Source organism: Macrosteles quadrilineatus, unplaced genomic scaffold (genome assembly GCF_028750875.1).
Source record: "Macrosteles quadrilineatus isolate MER2022 unplaced genomic scaffold, UCM_ALF_1.0 Scaffold_7__1_contigs__length_78375512, whole genome shotgun sequence".
Classification (NCBI taxonomy): domain Eukaryota; kingdom Metazoa; phylum Arthropoda; class Insecta; order Hemiptera; family Cicadellidae; genus Macrosteles; species Macrosteles quadrilineatus.
The window spans coordinates 40,340,482-40,349,076 of record NW_026542600.1 but is presented as its reverse complement, the minus strand read 5'-3'; positions in this window follow the sequence as shown (position 1 = coordinate 40,349,076).

Here is an 8,595-nt window from a genome sequence, read left to right as displayed (position 1 = left end):
CCGCTTCTTTGAAAACAAAATAACGAACCATCAAAAACCCAATTTTGTTCGATTTTTGTCAAATTTTCTTCCAATGTTTACTATTAAATTTTATGAAATAACGATCAGCTATTTGGATTAGTTTTCACTTCTAGCTGTCACATATGATATGTTTACATTAAATACTGTTTACAAATACCGCAACCATTTCCGATCAAGTTTTGTAAGCACATCCAAACCAAGTGGGATTAAAAACGTTGTGCCTTACTTATCCGGTTTAATTAATCGCAAGTGCAACGATTGTTCTTGAGTTTTGATAACCGGGGAAAAGGCCGTGAATCAGTGTTGTATAGTGCTCAGTGCTGGGAATATACCGATCATCGTTTAGAGATTACGTAATCTTTCAAATTATAACCCTTTGTTTGGATAAGGGTTTTTCTTCAAACTGTCATTAATATGTTAACATTAAAAGCTGCTTACAAATAATGCTATTAATGGGAAATAACTTTGATTTTTGAAAAAAAAAAATCCAAAACCAAGGGAGATTAATAACTTTGATATACTGTTTGATTAGGTTTGAATAGGCGAAACATGTTGTGAGTTCTACTTACTACAATTGAACTGTTGACGTAAAGGTGCGTACCTCATATTAGTCTAATTAAACAGTTCAGCGGCTACATCATGAATTTTAATTTTACTTCGATACTGAAACCAAGATACCACATCAAGTGAAAGATTTTTTGGGCAAACCATCATGAATTTTTAAAGCTTTGCGTTGTCAACGTATCAATGTTTTGTGGACTGTGTATTTATTTACTTATTTATATATTTGCCAACGGATTTACACCAATTTTACAGTTTGATTAGGATTAGGCCTAAATACGATTATCATAAAACTTGATGACACTATAACAACTTTTAAATAAATAATTTTGTTTGTAATTTGCTTTGGTTTACACGTAGCAAATCCCCTAATTAAATTCTGTATTTTTGTGAGTATGTCTGTTGATAACGCATTAATGTCCTTAATTCTCAGTGTTTCGTGGAAAAGACAAGAGCACCTTTGTAAATGAAAATTTCAACCTGAATAAAGTGTGCAGTAGTGAGGTTGATGTAATATTTTAACTATTTAAAACCAGTGTGAATGGTAAATTTCAATTACAGGCCTACGTTAGGGCTATGCCTCATAGATCTAACAGAAATTCCTTCTATCATTAGATATAAAATATGGACTAAGACGATCGGGTGACATTATATTGCGAAGCATTCGTATATTCAGTCTTTTGTAAACATGTTCAGTATTTTTCATAGGTATTTTATTGTAGTTTAATTAGGGACAATATTTGTAGTTTTTTATATAGGTTTGAGCATATACTTTAAAGGTTTTAATTATGCTATTTTAATGTATTATATTTTTTTTTACGTTTAACATTTATTTTTACCTGATTTATTGTTTGTAGTTTGTGTACATATACAATTTTATTTTTTACAGTCTACTAAACTGTGAATTTTCTCCGTAACCAATAATTGTACAAAACACTTTGATACACTGAATTATTTGTTTTTTTAAGCTCTTTAAAAAGGCCTGGAGAGAAATTGTGAAATTTCGTGTTTAGAGGGTCAAAAATTAGAAAAACCAATTGTTACCCCATAAAACCCCGTTCCCATGGTCCGATCATGCTGGTTCGCGAACTCATTCAAGTTTATCCCGCCTCCCGCCTCACACCTTCAAACAAAATTTCATCAAATCGGACCAAAATTACTCAAGTTATCGTGTTTACGGACACACATATATATATATAAATTTGAACGAATGGTGTTTTTGGCCTCTGGGGACATCAAAATGAAAAAGTAAATCGGTTCCGGGCGTAGGTCTTACCATGCCACTTACGGTAATAGCTACCTCATTACAGGGAAATTCGCTAAAATGTATGGGATAGGCCAAGTAGTTACATTATTGAGCCCAGTAGCACTAGTATATTATTTATAATTGAATACATTATCATGTATTTTTATATTAAAATTAAGTGTATAAATCAAAATGTCGTACTGAAAGTGCTATTTGTATCTCAAAAACATTTTTTGTGTGGAAAATTGTGCGGTAACGAACTGAGACCTGCTGAGACGCAAAGGTTGGGTGAGCGAAGGTAGCAAACCAGTGAAAGTGAAACATGCGGTGGGACAATAGACAAGGGCTAGGACACAGGCTGAGGGTAGTCGAGTTGATGCTTTCAAGTTTCTAGGTAACACAGGGTTGTCAACAATCTCAGATCCCGTTATGCGACGGTGGCCAAGGGTGGTACTATTACAAAAGTCTGTTTTTGGAGGACTGTGTTGTTGCTCGTGACGCCTGCAAAATATGGGATACGGGGCTCTATCCGACCGCCTCATAAGTTCTGAGTTGCATGCAGTGCGGTCGAGCGGCAGACTATAGAACTAGACAGACAACAGGTCCAACTCATCATGGTGTCTAAATCAGAGCAGAGGATCAGTCTCTGCCTGTAAGGTCAAGTGTTAGGTTACTGTGCCTCGTTAACAACGTAGTGTCGTCTGCAAAAAGAAGTGTGCGTCTGTTGAAAGATAGGTCATTTATCATAATGACAAACAGGATGGGTCCTAGCACAGATTCTTGGGGCACACCATGGTGTGTAGGTCTTTGATTTGAGAGGAGGCTCCTTGTAATGACACAAGTTGTCTCCTGTTGTGAAGGTAGTCGGCTAAAGTTCTATGGGGCGTCCCAGCGATGCCATACTTAGATAGCTTGACTAGGAGTAAGTCATGGGAGACTACGTCAAAAGCCTTGCTGAGGTCACAAAAGGCTAAAATGCATGGAGTCGTTAGCTTCAAAGGCCGCAGAGAAGTCCTTAATCAGGCTGAGGAGGGCGAAGGTAGTGGAACACCCAGTCCTAAATTCGTGCTGTGAGTCACTGAAAAGGTTATTCTTTTTAAAAAAAAAAGTCTACCAGTTGTTGCTTCATGACCGCCTCAAGAACTTTGGAGAAAACAGGGAGGATAGAAATCGGCCTGAAGTCTGCAGGTTGCGCTGGACCGCCTTTCTTGAAGATTGGGGTGGTTTTAGCTATTTTGAGATTGTCCGGGAAAACTCCCTTCAGATAAGCAGCTATTTACTAAAGAGGCATGAGGTTTGGCTTATTGGCTATCTGCTTGATTACTGACTTTAGGATGTGGGTTGAGATTCCATTTATGTCTTGGATATGATAATCTTTAAAGCTAGAGACTAATTTTATAATTTCAGACTCACTCACCTTAGTCCAGTTGTTGAAAAGGTTAGTGGGGGTTGGATCAGCGAGGTCGTCAATTGTAGTTTTCTGCAACAGAGGTATGTTGGAGATTATTTCATCTGCTATTACTAACTAACTAGTCTGTCACCCAGTGAGAAAAAAAATTAAGATCAGTCTTTGTCTGTAAGGTCAAGTGTTGGTTTCTCGGAGATAATAAGCCCTGTTTATTAGAAAAGCCGAGATTTGTCTCTGAGAGCGAAAATTTTTTAAGTAAACTATGGGTCTTGTCGGCCGTCGGCCACTCGTGTATTACTATGCGCGTGCGTGATTCGCAGATCCAAACTTTATGTTTGTGTATGAGAGGTCTGTAACAAAAGGACAAATTATATTTTTGAATATCTACATTACATACGTAATTTTTTCAGCAATAACAGCTACATCGTGTTAATTAATTTATTTATTTATTGACGGACAAACCATTACATACAGAATACAATTTTTGTAATACAACTATTGAGTTGATGAGTGATGATTAAAAACAAAAGTTTAAACAGTAATAGCAATACCAATAAATAATAACAATAACATAAGGAATAACGATGAAATAACAATAAGGACGAAGAAAACAATAAAGAGCAACGAGGAAAACAAAACATAAATGATTTAAACAAATTTAATAAGAGATTAGACTTGTCTTATAGACTTGAAGCAGATATGTCATCTTCACTGATGACCAAGTGGAAGGGAGCTGATCAATCTTTTGAAACCAGTGGTGCCACTGTTGAAGAAATCAATATCAGGCGGCAGAGAGTTTCCAAGGGCTTGTATGCGAACGATAGTACTGTGCTGTTCGTAGAGCGTAGCATGGTGGGATCTAGCAAACAGCTAGGTTTTGTTATGCACAGTTAAGGAAGACGAGGACAGTGGCACCTCTCGGTGACTTAGCGAACTGCTGTGTGCTGGCGGTGAATAGACAAACTGTTCAGTAGTTCTAGCATAGATTAAAAGAAGTAGTCTATACTCCTTTTATCTATGTTTCTAGTCGTTATTTACAAAAAAGGGAGGTACAGAAGAGCCTTCGATGACGTCAGCTGTCAGATCTCCTCTTATGGGAACAGCATTATCGCAACGATGCGGGATTCAGTTATAGGCCTCGGTGGTGTAGTGTGTATGGCGTGTCGGGCTGATAATCTGAAGGTGCCGGGTTCGAATCCCACTGGCAGCACTAACTTTTTGTCAAAAAGATTTTTCATATCAGCAAGTTTGGTTGGTTTGGTTAGGTTATGATAGTTTTATTTTATAATTAACAAATTATAAAATTAAATTTTAGGCATTTATAATTTTATTTTATGAACAAAACTGTTTTTTAGATTAGTAAACCTTCATTCGATTTTTTCATTATCAGCACGTTTGGTTAGTTTGGTTAGGTTATGACAGGTTAATTTAATAATTGAACAATTTTAAGATTAATTTTATAATTTTTCTTAATTTTATAATTAATTAGGCCTAATAGTGGAGTAAAAATTACGCGCTGTGCTCACTACTACAACGCTGTTAACGGAGGAATTTTGAACTAAACTATGATGTCATCGTTGCCTCATTTGTACCTCCCTAAGGTCAGACCCGTTCTAGTCTAGTTCAGTTGGGATGAGCATCTATAAGTTAAAAAAAAAATAACACTGACCCACTGACCACTGACTATTTACTAATTAACCTAACCTCACACTCTTTAAGTAGTCTAAATTTATAAACATTAAAATTAATTTTTCTACATTACATTAGGTTATTTTGTGATAATGATGTTTATTTCAAATTTCAAACATCCAAGTATTAGTTAATATAGAAACAAACTCTGTATTGAGTTGACAATGTTGACATGTTTTCCTCCAGAACACTGTTGTTGCTGAGTTGCTGTAGGATTCTTAGCCCTATGCCTACATCTAAAATGTCTTTTAAGCAAATGTTACTAAATTTTCAGTCAAGAAATATCCTCTCACGTCACTTAAGAAGGTAATATTAATTTGAAATCCTCTGGAAACTATTTTAAATAGTTTATTAGAACTGATTTCTGCCCTATAGGTTAGGCAAGGTTCATTTAGGTACCATTAAAGGTTTTCATCCTAGGTAATAATCCTAAAATAAGTTAGCAGGCCTAATTTCATTCTAGTCATCCTAAAAAAAGGGACTCAAACTTAAGCCAAACAATAAATTTCTTTTTAGTCATCCTAATAAAGGGACTCAAACTTAAGCCAAACAATAAACATTTAGGTGAAACATTGTAGATGGGGTTTGTTTGAGACTTTTTTTCAGCCATTTCCTAGGCTTAGATTAAGAATTTGTCAACTAAAATAAAGCCTGTCAGGTAGGTAGGCTATACGTACATTAAAGGGCCAAGAAGTCCTTGTTTTAATGAAAGAGAATTAGAAAATTCCTTTATACCTTTATACCATGTATCCATTGATGACCAGTAGTGACTGGATAGATTTCGTCAAAGAAAAAACAATTTTATTTAATTAAAAACATTTTAGTTTTAATACTTTATATATTTATGCGGTTAACATGACTGTAGATTACAAGGTCCATTCACCATTTTCCTCTGTGAAATATTCCTTCATGGAGTACAGGGGCCGCGCCTTGAGTAGCTCCTCTACTCTCTTTTTAAAGCTCTTAAGAGGGGGTGGCTTTATGCCCTGTTGCAGGTGGTTATAAAGTCTGATGCCAAGGACCGGATACTTAACAGTCTTTTTGTTTACTAACTTAAACCTGCAGAAAGGAACGTTTAGATCTTCTCCTTTTGGTCTTTCGCTGGACGTTATGGCTCTTATGGCAGCCTTTTGAACTATCAGAATGTTCTTGGTCTCTGAATCGTGTCCCCAGACAATGACACCAGGATAGCTCATCAAGCTGTGCAAGAGGCCATAATAGGCCAGCTTTAAATATGTATCTGTGACCAGATTTTTTAATTTTCTTAAGAGGAAAACAGTTCTGGAAAGTCTGCTTTCCAACTCATTTATATGTTTGTCCCATGTCAACCTACTATCCAGCCAAAAACCTAGTAGTTTGACAGGTTGTTGTTGCAGAGTTTAGGGTTTTAAACTGCATATAAGTCAGTGGCGTAGATACGGGGGGGGGGGGGGGATCAGGGGGATATATCCCCCCTTCAACCTATAATGGGTAAAAAAATGGTAATAACATTATTAAAAAATAATGTTTTAACGAACGCAATGAAATAGTGAATCTTTTTAATTTTACTTCTATCGTATTATAACCTTGTTTTTCGTAATATCAATAAATCGTAAATAAACTGCAATGCCAGTGAAAGTAGAATGGTTTTTGCGCGCGAAACAGAGTACAGACACAAGTCACGGAAGGTTAACGGCCTATCCGCCCCTCCCCCTTCAGCCGCTACTTCACCTTTTATACCTACCTGAAATTATTAATCGTTTTAACGTGAGTAATAAAATAGTTAATCAAGTGTCATGCCTATTGTACTAAGCTTGTTTGTTTGTACGTATACTTAAATTATCGATGAATAAATGGTAACAGATAAACTACATGCCGGTAGCCGGTAGCAGCGGTGGGGTGGGATATTTGCGCGCCAAACAGACGTGAGTCACCGTACGTTCCGCGTTCAACCGCCCATCGACACCCTCCTCCTCTACCCCTTCTCCCACACTACGCTTGATCTGTCGTCTGGTGTTAATTATTGTGCCACTGTGTTTTCATGATTTTCGTACCCCTTGGTGTCTCATGAGTGTTATTTTATGTCAAAACAAAGTAAACTGATTGGCTTTTTCGCCCCGAAAAGATAAGTAAATTTTTTTTAATAGGCCAATAGTCACGTTAACATATTTTTTTTTTTTTTTTTTTTTTTTTTTAATAGAGGGCCAGGCTTCAAGTAACCATGGGATTGCAACGCAGCTAGAACAGCTTATTGTGCACCCTCATTCACAGGTCCTCATTCTTTGTCAAATCCCAGGTCCTTTATGAACCGTGAGATCCTTTTGACAATGGTGACCCGTTCTTCCCTTTGATCTCCAGTCGATAGGCCAAGGGATCTCATGCGCAGACCTTGTAGGGCTGGGCACATAAATATCACGTGGAATGCTGTCTCCTCCTCCTCTTCACATTTCCTACATAAGAGGCTTTCAACTTGAATTCCCATCTTGTGTAAATGTCCACGGAATACCCAATGGCCGCTAATAAAGCCAACCACCTTCCGCAGGGTCTTCCTACTCAGCCCAAGGGCTTCTGCCGCTATCGCACCTGTAGGTGCCTTCAGCATTCTCTTTGACTGTACATTTCCTTCTGTTCTTTCCCAGTTCCTTTGATGTTCTATGCCCATCCACTGGCGAACAGCTCTCCGTGCTGTGTTGTAAGCAATACCACACGTCGGCTCTGGACCCATGAGCGGGCTTTCAGCTCCTTTGTTTGCCCACTTGTCAGCTCCCTCATTGCCAGCAATACCTTTATGCCCTGGAACCCAACTAAGGATGATCCTGTTGGTCTTTCCCAGGGCTTTCATGGCTTGATGACAGTCCCATACAGCCTTGGAGGTAAAGTCGAAACTGTCAAGTGCCATTAGTGCTGCTTTGCTGTCTGAGTTCATGTATATAGTGTGGCCTATAAGACCGCGCTTCAAACACACTCTCGCACACTCAGACAGGGCCACCACTTCTGCCTGGAATACAGTGGCCATTTTTCCCAAACTTACGCATAACTGCACCTTGGGTCTGACTCCATATATTCCAGCCCCCGTGCCCGTTGGCTTTTTTGAGCCATCCGTATACCAGGTGATCCCCCTTTTCATGAATTCAGGTTCACCCTTATCCCAGGCATCCCTGTCAACAATGTTAACATTGTATGGTTTTTCTAGATCTGTGATCTTCACCATCCTGTCTGGTAGCATTTCCAAGGAGTTCTTTTGCACCTTGTCTACAATTCTTGTGTGCTCACTGGAGGCATTATACTTCCAGTTGCCACTACAAGCCATTCTGTAGGCTGCCATCCTTGCCTCTCCTTTCACAATGATGTCGAGAGGTGGCAGGTTTAGCACTACTTCCAGGGCTGCAGTTGGAGTGCCTCTCATGGCTCCTGTGATGCTAAGGCATGCTACTCGCTGGATCTTTTGTAGTCTCTTTACAGCGGTAGTTTGCATTACCTTGGTCCACCAGACCACCGAGCCATACACCATCATCGGTCTTGCGACCCTAGTGTATAGCCAGTTAGTCATTTGTGGACTTAGATCCCAGGTCTTCCCAACAGCCCGCCTCATCATCATAAGTGTGGTCTGAGAACGTTGCGTTATATGTGCCAAATGGCTGTTCCAGGTGAGCTTGTCGTCCAGCCTTATTCCTAGGTACTTGAACTCCCT